General features: G+C 33.7%; 1 protein-coding gene and 1 long non-coding RNA gene across 13 annotated transcripts in view; one reads left to right on the top strand and one right to left on the bottom strand.

Moving 5' to 3' along the window:
- Positions 1-9,964, bottom strand: part of LOC128248318 (uncharacterized) — a 29,045-nt gene extending 19,081 nt beyond the window's left edge. For both annotated transcript variants that reach the window (XR_008264557.1, XR_008264556.1), the window contains exon 1: positions 9,503-9,964. This is a non-coding gene — a long non-coding RNA (uncharacterized LOC128248318). The remainder of the gene's footprint in view (positions 1-9,502) is intronic.
- The window catches only part of LOC106877289 (liprin-beta-1), a 370,011-nt gene that overhangs the window by 13,734 nt on the left and 345,211 nt on the right, over positions 1-11,066 (top strand). The window lies entirely within an intron of this gene.

The following is an 11,066-nucleotide window of genomic DNA, read 5'->3' as shown; positions in this document are numbered from 1 at the left end:
ACACACACACACACACACACACACACACACACACACACACACACACACAGAGTTCATCACCAGTTAATTTCTTACTCATCTCAGTGGATCTTTGGTATTCGCTACCCAAGATGTTCTATCACACTGAATCATATTTCTTATCATAGACTACTTTTTTCTTATGTGAAAGAATTTCTATTGCTTAGAAAAATAGTACTTTTACAAACCTGTTAAAATTCAGACTTAGTGTATATTGATTTATCTTATACATCACTATAATAATAAAGAATCGGGTGATATAAACAAAGATACATGATGTATTTAGTTTTCTTTTTGTTTTGGCTGATAGATATTAGATTAATATATCAGCGTTTGAGAGTGTTTTGAGGAATTAGAACTCCACTTTTCATGCTTTTCACCACTTCATTAAAGATCTTTGAGTTTTAACATTAAAAATATTAATTAAAACTTTGGTTTCATAATCCAGTAGGAGGTGCAGGTGTGGCTGTGTCGTTGAAAAGTTTGATTCCCAACTGCATTTTTATGGGTTCAGTACCATTGCGTGGCAGTGTAGTCAAGTATTTTTTTCTATAATTCTGGGCCTACAAAAGCAAATTGATTTGGTTGACAGAAAACTGAAAAGAGCTTCTTACATTGTGTGTGTGTGTGTGCATTGTCATACACACACACACGTGTGTAAGTGTGTGTATATGTATCTGTTTCTGTCATACAAGCAGTATCATTCATTTCCAATATTTTCCAAGAACATGTCTGGCCTTAGAGAACAGTTGAGGGTTGGCAACAGGAAGGGCAACTGACTAGAATGCTGTTAAGCATTTTGCCCTGTGTGCTAATGATTCTGTCAGCTTGCTGCCTTCAAAAGTGGTGAAATATTATGAGATTATTTAAATCTAGGCAATTATTAAAACAAAATGTTGGGTGTTCTGTTTGGTTAACCTGTAAGTTTATTTTGCAGCAGGCTGGTGGTTTAGTAGACAAAGGTTATGGGCTCACATTTTCTCAGAAACTTCATTTTAACTATAATAAACATCAAAACTGTAACCCAGATAGTCTTTAGCTGGCAGGAAAAGTATACTAGTTCTAAATAATCAAATCCTTGGTGATAAAAACAATCATTTTATTAAATGACTAATTCTGATAAATAGATAAAAATAGAAAACAAAGAGACCACTCGATAATTTTAAAATACAGAATGCAGTGGGGAATAAAACAAATCTTTAGTCATGCAGGGATATGTCTTGACATGTTACAGTCTTATTGGATCTCCTCAGTGAAGCATAATCTAACTGTTCTTGTGGATCAAAGAATCTATCAAGAGCAATCTTGTACTTTTAAAAAAACTATGAGAAAAGAAGCTGTTATGGCAGAAATGTGATTTCTTTTTTAAACAGATTTCATTTTAAAAGTATGTCTTTCCAACTATTGATAATGCAATGAAATTTTCTAATCAACAGCAAATGTACCTCCTGCTTCTTTACAAATAATAACAAAAGTTCTTTAGACTTTGTGGGTGTCTCAAACTACAAAGGACAGTCATTTAATAAGGTGTTTTTTTTACTCTCTCGAAGTACAATGGAAAATACAGGTGTTAATTTTCAAGTAATTAGTGAAGTTAATTGCTATAGCTACTGTCTTTTTTTTTTTTACTTCCTTGTTACTTCAGAGTAAAGTTAAGAGAAACATAAGCCAACTTGTATTTCATACAGGAGAAGTTTTTTTTTTAAACTTCATTTATAATAGCAACAAACAAACATATATTCTATAAAAATATAGCATAAAGTTATATGAAAATTCCTGCAGCTGTTTATAAGACACATTACAGTGAAAGTTTGATTACTAACAGTGATTTTAGACCAATCAGGTGAGTAAACCCATTAAAACAACTTAGTTTAGTTTGATGTACGTTTATAAGCTTGAAGTTATAGTTTAGTTTGACGAGTGTTTATATTTGAGTTGTATGGTCGGTCATACCAAAGACTGTATTTTACCAATATTAGTCCAATGTACTGATCCAAATTAGTAACATGTTTTATATTTGGGGTAATTTTCTCACTGAGCAGTGAGAAAAATTACAGATTGCGGTGAGAGCATAGTAGTTTGTCACATTTTATTCGGAAACAACCACACTTACTGATGAGAGAGAGAGAGAGAGAAAGAGAGAGAGAGAGAGAGAGAGAGAGAGAGAGGGATGTATCCTGCAGCAGTTTTCTCACAAGTGGAATGGTTCTGCAAATTTGAACATTTGGCACAGATATTTTATGACAGGGTACTTTAATAGCATCCAATATCTCCATTGTGAAATTGTGTGTGTGTAATAATATGTAGGATGTATTTGCAATACAGTATTCTAAGCCTCTTAGTGCTGTACTTTCTCTCTTGGGAGTCTGTGAATATCTGGTCTGGTTTACATAAAGATATGTCTCTTCAGGGTGCTATTTTGGGAAGCAGATTTTAAATTTTTATAGAATCAGCAAGTTTATATTTTTGACTTTAAGTACTAGGAATATAAAATACCAATCTAATCATGCAAAGAAAAGAAAACAAGGAAAGAATAGCAAAAAAAAAACACTGAATTATATTGTTTACCATTTGAAAGATATCCTCTGTAATTTTTTAACGACTTGACCTAAATTGTATTATAAATATATTTATGTGACATAGATATCTCAGGTTTATAGAAGAGGAGAAGGTGGTATATCATGCATGACATTGATTTGTTTAAGATTTACTATCATACTGGAATATATTCATCTTTCAAATTTATGAAATTAAATGCGGTGTTACTGTTATCTATCAAACCTATGATCTGAAGTCCCAACCATGACCATTGCATCTTACTTTCAGGTAAGGCATCTAGGACTGTAAGGTATGGGTTGATGGGAATTTATCTGCTATTTCTAGCAGGCTGAGTGACCATGTAAATGTGGGTTTGTATATTTAGAAACTGAGGGTGAGTAAGAGGACATAAGAGGTGGTATGAGGGGGTGGGTGCTGGAGAGAGACAGTTACTATCAAGAGACGTTACTAAAAGAGGTAGAGAGAGAGAAAGAGGAGAAAGGTAAGCACCAAGAGAGAAAGGAAATAAATACACTAATGGGACATTAGATATACTAAGTATGACACATGTCATAGGAAGACAGACAACATATCATGTGTCCCGACATACAATAGAAAAAAAAACATTATTTTGTTTGTACAGTATATTTCATAGCATATCATAGTGTTGTAATTTTATTTTGATATTTGACTGTGAAGTTTGAAGGCGATACTAAAAGACATGGGAAGAACATCTGGATACACAAGGAATACAGTTTGATATTGCAGCAAGCTCCATTTCTCACCATCATTGCTGCTACAAGCATAATTGCTCTAAATAGGCATCCAGTCTACAGAACATTATTGCACATTAGCGTAGGTAAAGGGGACAAAGAATGGTCTATTTTGGGTGGCATTTTTGATGTTGGTACTTTTATTTATATATGTTGTGTTTTTCATATAAACAGTAAGCCCTAGGATTTCCTTTGGTAGCATAAGTTCTAGCTGTCTCTGCTATTCCAGCGTGCTAAAGACATTATTGCTTTCACTCAGTCTAGACAAAAAGATGAATGCACAGAAACATCAGCTGCAATAATTGCATCATTAACCCAAAATGATGCGCTAAGATACTGAGAATGAATCAATAATTACCATCCTTGGACCAAGTTCACTTTGCTTACCTCTGTTGTGATCAGAATCTGCTTACTTTGGTAACGAATCCTCTCCTTGCTACTTAAATGCTAAAAATAGCAACCAGATCTCCGTCAAACTACTGTACTTTTTACTGAGAGACAGGCGCATCTCTCAGTAATTCATAATTTACACTATGCTCAAGTGAAGGACAAAGTAGCCAGGGTCATAGATCTTCTCAGTCAGGATCAACCTTGGATTAAACAACAACAGAAATTGGATGTTGGAGAGAGTACACCATACACATATTTCAACACTGCACCACATACAATTAACCACTACAGATCAGAAAATACAGTACTGTTTTCAGTTAGTTCTATCATTGCACATATCTTGTTACTAGCTATCTCCATCTTGAAGTTCCCCTCCTCCAGAGAGGGTAGCTTACACAAGAAGTCTATATGGTGATAGAATAATAGTATAGTAGAGAAGGTTGTACGTCTGACTACTTAAGAAAGAATGAAGAGAAAAAGTGACTGTCAATAATATCTAGAAACCAGGAAGGGAAGCAAAATAATCTTTTGTATATTTATAAGTGGCTTCAATTTGCAAATGTACTGGAGACCAGCTGAAAAATTTTGACATGCAAAACACTAATGTACAAGACCAGATAAACAAATCTAGCAGCATTTGGGCAGTAAGCATTCCTCATTACGCAGGAAGTAAGTAGTAGAAAGTTAATACAGAGAAGTCTGTCCTGACAATTCTTACAGAAATTTGGTGTTTTTTGCACAAAAGTAACTGACTGGAGCAGTCATAAACTGCAGGCTATAGATAGGTCAGTTGGCTGGCTTGAAATAGATTTGTTCTGCTTCTTTAAGTAGTAATTATAGTGATGTATACAACAAGCAAATGATGTGAATGTTCAGAGAGTAAGGAGCTGTTATTTTAATGGGTAACAAAGTGGTGTGATTTATGTGAAAAGACGGAATACATGAGATATTTATAGGAAGTAAAATATATGCAGTAAATACAGAAGGATTGTTGTGGTTGGAGAGGAGTAATCTGAGAGAAGGTTTGTTAGATAAGGAGTTTTATTTTATAAAGCACCTGGGGCAAGTGTCTTTTACTATAGCCCTAGGTTGACCAAGGTCTTGTGGGTGGATTGAGAATCTACTGGATGGAAACTGAAAGAAGCTTGTCATGTATGTGTGTGTGTGTGTTTCCTTGTTTTGACATTGCGTGATAGTTATGAGTGTCATTGTCAAACGAGCAGTATCATTCATTTCTGGGAGAACATATCTATGGAGAAATATTATGTTGCATGGAAACAGTTGAGGGTTGGTGACATTAAAGGCATCCAGCTGTAGAAAAGTCTTCCTCAAAAAACTATCTAGCTGATGCAAGCATATGGAAAAGTGGACGTTAAAATGGTGATGTGGATGATGTAGATATATGGCATCAAAAGTATTGGGTGATGTGTGTAGGAAAAATTATGCTGGTTTCATCTTATATAACAAATTCATGAATCATGCTGTCTAAAAACATCAGACAAAATGCTAAGTGGTATTTCTTTCGGCATTTCTGAGTTCAAATCCCACCAAGGTCACATTTGCCTTTCATTCTTTCAGGGTCAATAAGATAAAGTACCAATCAAGTACTGGGGTTGTTATTGACTTGCCCCCTCCCCTCAAAATTGCTGCCTTTGAACTTTGAGATGGACTGGTGTCTTTTTCAAGAAAATGTGATCTTGGTCACTTATACACCATGTACACCAGGTAATCAGCCTTATGAGTCCCAGGGCTCGAGAAAAATAAATAAGTAAAAAATTACATAACTACTTAAATAATGCTGCAGTGAATCTAATTGAAAACAGGCAGAACTCATGTAAAGGAGCTTTTAATTGTCAAATGCCTGTTTTAATTTTTATGGAAGCAAAGATGAAAAATTGACTTTTTTTTAAAAGCAAAAACATTCCAAGAATTTTGTATTGCTTTATTATGAAACCCAATTAAAACAAAAGGCAATTTATTTTGGAAACTATGCCGTCAATTGTTCTTAGGCTTGTGACTTCTTCTATTGTACTTGAATATTATATGAGGCTTCTTTCATAAAACTAAATTAAAAGTTAAAATTTATTTAAACAATTCTAGATAACAACAGAAAGAAGTGTGAATTTGTGTGGGTGGAAATAGATCAAGTTGGGACTATTATTTATTTATATATTAAAACCCAACTATTTTTTTTTTATAGCTGATGCAACTGTCCAATTAGTTCTCTATTCTGTTTGATGTTTTGTTGCTTATGCAAATCTTGATTGTACATTATTTATATCATTTATTTAATACTGCAATTGTTTACTTGATAACAATTAGAAGTTCAAATCATGTGGTTCATAATCATCAATCCAACCCACATATTTATTTCTATTACCACTCAAAAACAGCCAATGTATCAATGAGAGAGTCTCTGAGTAGTGCTCAACCTGCTTGAAGTACATCAAACACAAGATTGACCAATATATCCATTTTTTTTGTTGGCACTCCGTCGCTTACAACGTCGAGGGTTCCAGTTGATCCGATCAACGGAACAGCCTGCTCGTGAAATTAACGTGCAAGTGGCTGAGCACTCCACAGACACGTGTACCCTTAACGTAGTTCTCGGGGATATTCAGCGTGACACAGTGTGACAAGGCTGACCCTTTGAATTACAGGTACAACAGAAACAGGAAGAAAGAGTGAGAGAAAGTTGTGGTGAAAGAGTACAGCAGGGTTCGCCACCATCCCCTGCCAGAGCCTCGTGGAGCTTTAGGTGTTTTCGCTCAATAAACACTCACAACGCCCGGTCTGGGAATCAAAACCGCGATCCTATGACTGCGAGTCCGCTGCCCTAACCACTGGGCCATTGCGCCTCCACATATCCATTTTAACTGTTTTGATACCAGCCTGCTTGAGACCAGCTTTGATTCCATGATACAAACTTACTGCTTTAAAGTGATTTAAATTAAACCTTTCCATCAAAATTTTCATGTTGATTTACATTCCAAATGCTTGTTTAATAATTACAAAGTTATTCTACAAAATTCTTCATAAATTTCAAAATCAATGTAAAGAATGGTAATGTATTTCAAGAGAAATATAGTTTCAAAAAGGTTAAGATACTAGTGTGTAATTTGAGGGATATTAGACTGCTGTTTCTTGCAGGTTGATTGAGCATCAAAGGGTATTGTTTTGGAATAGTATTTGCAAGTACTTTAGATCAGCGATCATTTACCATTTTTTAAATTCTTCCTTTGAAATATTTGTAAAAGTTAATGCCCCTCCTCCATTGCAAATAAATTTAACAGTAGTTAATGACTCAATAATTATAGAAATACAATGAATTATGAAAGTTGAAAGTCATTATTATCTATGTAATTACACTCTAAAGTAATTTTTAAAAAATTAATGACTTTGATACAAATTCATTTTTAAACAATGAACATGGATAGAACTGATTACTACAAAACAAAAATATGAAATAAATGCATTTAATTAAAAATCATGAAACCAACTGCATTTGATGGCATATAAGACTGTTTCAAAAATAAAAGAACGTTTCCAAAAAATCACCCTTGGGCCAATATGTGAAACTGAGCCTCTCATACGCTACTTTTCTCCTTGATGCTCACTACTGTAGGTTAATTTTAATCTTTTCTACCTAGCCTGATTCCATAATAATAATAATAATTGCTTATAATAATGATATTACTATTATTATTATTATTATTATCGTCATCATCGTTGTATAGTGATGAGCTGGCAGAATCCTCAGCACACTGGAAAAAATGCTTAACAGCATTTCGTCCATCAATGTGTTCTGAGTTCAAATTTGGCTGAGGTCAATTTTTGCCTTTCATCTTTTGGGGGTTGATAAAATAAGTACCAGTCAGGCACTGGATTCAGTGCAATCAACTAGTACCCCCCCCCCGCCCCGTCCACCCCAATATTTCAGGCCTTGTGCCTGCAGTAGAAAGAATTATTATTATTACTTGTACTATATTTTTGTATGCGTTGTTAGATTGCTTTAAATATTACATGTGTTAATACACTAAAAATTATTTCCTGAATACTTGCTACTGAAATGAAAGTGCATCTAATAAGCCCTTGCATCTATTATGCTATCAAATATAGTAAATAATCAACCTGATTGATAATATGCTAATTTTTCAATATTGAGTTCAGTGTTTTACAAATGAGATCTGAAATGTCCTCTTTCACTTACTTGCAATCAAGTAATGAGAAGGAGAAGCAGTGAGCAGCAGTTTTATTTTTTTGTTAACTTCCTCTGTCAGGTTCTTTTGGGTTTGCTTCTGTAACTTTGCTTCTTTTGAACAACTGAATTCTCATTGTCAAAACTGACAGACATCCATCCTATGTGTGTATTAACATTTGTGTGTATGGAAATATACATACTGGATGTAGTTTCATTCTATTATTTAGGTCACCCATTTGTCTTCTATACATGTATACATGTGCTCTCATTTACATCAAAATATTTTTTGTTGCTCTTTTATCTTTTTCTACAAATATTTACACAGATGGATTTTGTTTAAACTACAATATATTAAAGAACATACATCATTATTTTACAGTGGTAAAACTGAATTGTATGTGCTCCTTTGAGCAATATTTTCATATTAGTTTCAATGATGTTATTGGCCAAGTGGGACAAAAGAAATCTTTCTGTAAATAGAATACCTGAACTGGCTTTGGTAACTTTTTATAAAGGCTTTGTTTCCTGTGCTAAATTATAGATGACCAAAATAATAAGCTTGTCAGACTATTGGCCTTAGGGTTAATAGTTCATTCTTGCTATTGGCATTGTGCTATGTCCATAATCAGGAGCCTTAATTCTTAATAGTTCTGTCAGGTTATATGTAAATAAGTAAATAAATAGGCAATAAGTAAACAGAATTCATTAATGTATTGACATGGCACTATAAAATTAATGCACTTTGTTAGTTTTCAGGGCTTAGTCTGTGGTCATTTACTGGTTGATAGAATGCAACTAATGGCTACTCCATTACATAACCCCAATCATTTTGTTTGTTATCTAATCTGAGCTTTGGTTCTGATTTTTGCTCTATGTGATGGCTGGACTGCCATAGTCGTTTCTTTTACGTTAAAGTCACCTTATATAGGGATCAGCCACCTTGTGGATATCTTACTTGAAACTACAGAGCTGTGCAATGATGCTGACCTGCATTTATGTTCTTTGGAGAAATATGCTTGTGAAAAAAAAAAAAACCCATTGTCTTTTTCCTGATCACTCCAACACATCATACCAAATCATATTGATAACATAAACTCTTTCATTTATATTTCTACATGATATATTCAACTTCTAACCTGTGTGTGCGTATAGGACTTCAGTGCTTAAGAAATAGAAGCATGCTTTTATTTTTTTATGGCTTAAAGAGAGAAGGGCAGTCCTATAACCATTTTCAGAACTTCTAAAACTGCTGGGAAGAAGTTTTTCTCAGACCGGAAGTCTAATGCAAACAGTCATCACAGTGGACTCTAATGCAAACAGTCACCAAAGTGGACGCCACTAAAATCATCCATGGGTTTGGTGGAAATGTTGAAGTGAATGATTGTTTAAGTTTGGCATTCAAAAATAGGTACAATTTCTATATACCAAATTTAATTCGCAATGCTTTGATTTACCTGAAGAAATAGTAAAACACACTTACCCAAGGTGCCACAAAGGGGAATTGAAAGCAAAACTACAAAGAAGTTTGAAGAAAAAAAAATTATCTTTATATGGGTTTTGATAATGTCCTGTGCTTTTATACCTGGTTTCCTATGTGGTCTCAGCATCTCATGGTCTGAACACAAGACTAAAGATGAAATTTATGGATACATTCCACCCATCTCTGTGATTCTTGCTCAATGCAGGGTAGGCTTTTCAGGCCACTGCTATCGTACTGAACACCAGACCATATCTGATGTATTTTGGCGACTTCTACACTCTGATATAAGATGTAGACCATTCAACTGTATTGAAGTTATTGGTAAAGACACACAACATAGAATTCAGGGACCTCCAAAGCTAATGATGAACAGATTCATGGCATCACATGGTGAAACTTCTCAACTGTGGCTATTTGAATAAGCAGAAAAATAATGTCTTGAGCATAATAAATGTTTTTGGGAAATTCTTATGTTGTAGAATTTGTTTACATATCATTTACAGCTGTCATATCCAACATTTTGTTTTGGTTTATATTGACAAAAAGAAAGAAAAACACTGTCAAAATCTCTGTTTCTGCAAACAACACAAAATTAATTGTATTACTTGAGTTGCTAGTTCTATCATGCAACATTGCCAAAAATTAATTATACTTGTTCTACATTTGCTATAATTAAATATTTTTTCATTACATTTTGAGGCAAAAATATTAGTATTAATAAAATAAATACATAAAATACTTGACTTTTATTAGGATCAGGTACCTTTTTATTTTTCCTGTTCACTAACTGGTCCCATGTTGATGGGAACAAGGATGTATATCTGAATAAAAGATATGCAGCCTTGCAGTATGGTTGTGTAAGCACAAGATATAGTGCATTCAGGGTAGCTGCACACTGGATGGTTGCTGGGAGTATGTTTCTGCAGTACAAACAGAATCTTCAACTGATCAACAACCTGTATCATCACAGAGCAATCCAGGATAAGTCTAACATGGTTTACATCTGGGTGTGCCGTGTAATCTCAGATTAGTGATGAATAAATAGGTGATAAACAAGGTTACATGTACCAAAAGCATGTGGGTTTTATTTCCAAGATATTGGGAAGCCTGTTTTGGGAGATTTCTTTATTATATTCAACAGATTGACAATATAAAATCTTATTCAGCAGTTTGAAAGCCATGTACTGTAAAATAAAAGAATTGTTTTGCGGGGCAGACTGAAAATTATTTAAATAAACATTAAATCTTCACAAGTACAAAATTATTCTGAAAATTTTCTGTTCATTCATTCATTCATTCTTTGTTAAATAAATACAATCTTGATGACATTTGCTAATCTCTTTTTTTTTATTAACTAAAAATAAATGAAAAGGATGGAGGAGTATTTAATACAATGCTATTCTTGAAAGTGCTGTTACAGTAAAATGAAAATAAAAAATAAACAAATGTACAAACTACATGAAAGATTTTTTTTTTAATCATGACCTTTTTAATTTCTCCTTGGAGACAATTTAAGTTAATAGTATTTTCGGTGTTTTTCTTTAATTTTCTATAGAAGGATATGCTTAATGGCTAACAAACTCATAGAATAGACTGGATTTCTCTCATATATATATTTATATATATATATATATATATACATACATACACACACTCAAAGGGGTGC

Source organism: Octopus bimaculoides, chromosome 7, assembly GCF_001194135.2.
Source record: "Octopus bimaculoides isolate UCB-OBI-ISO-001 chromosome 7, ASM119413v2, whole genome shotgun sequence".
Lineage (NCBI taxonomy): Eukaryota > Metazoa > Mollusca > Cephalopoda > Octopoda > Octopodidae > Octopus > Octopus bimaculoides.
Note: the sequence above shows the minus strand (reverse complement) of the source record. Positions and strands in the feature narration are given on the sequence as shown.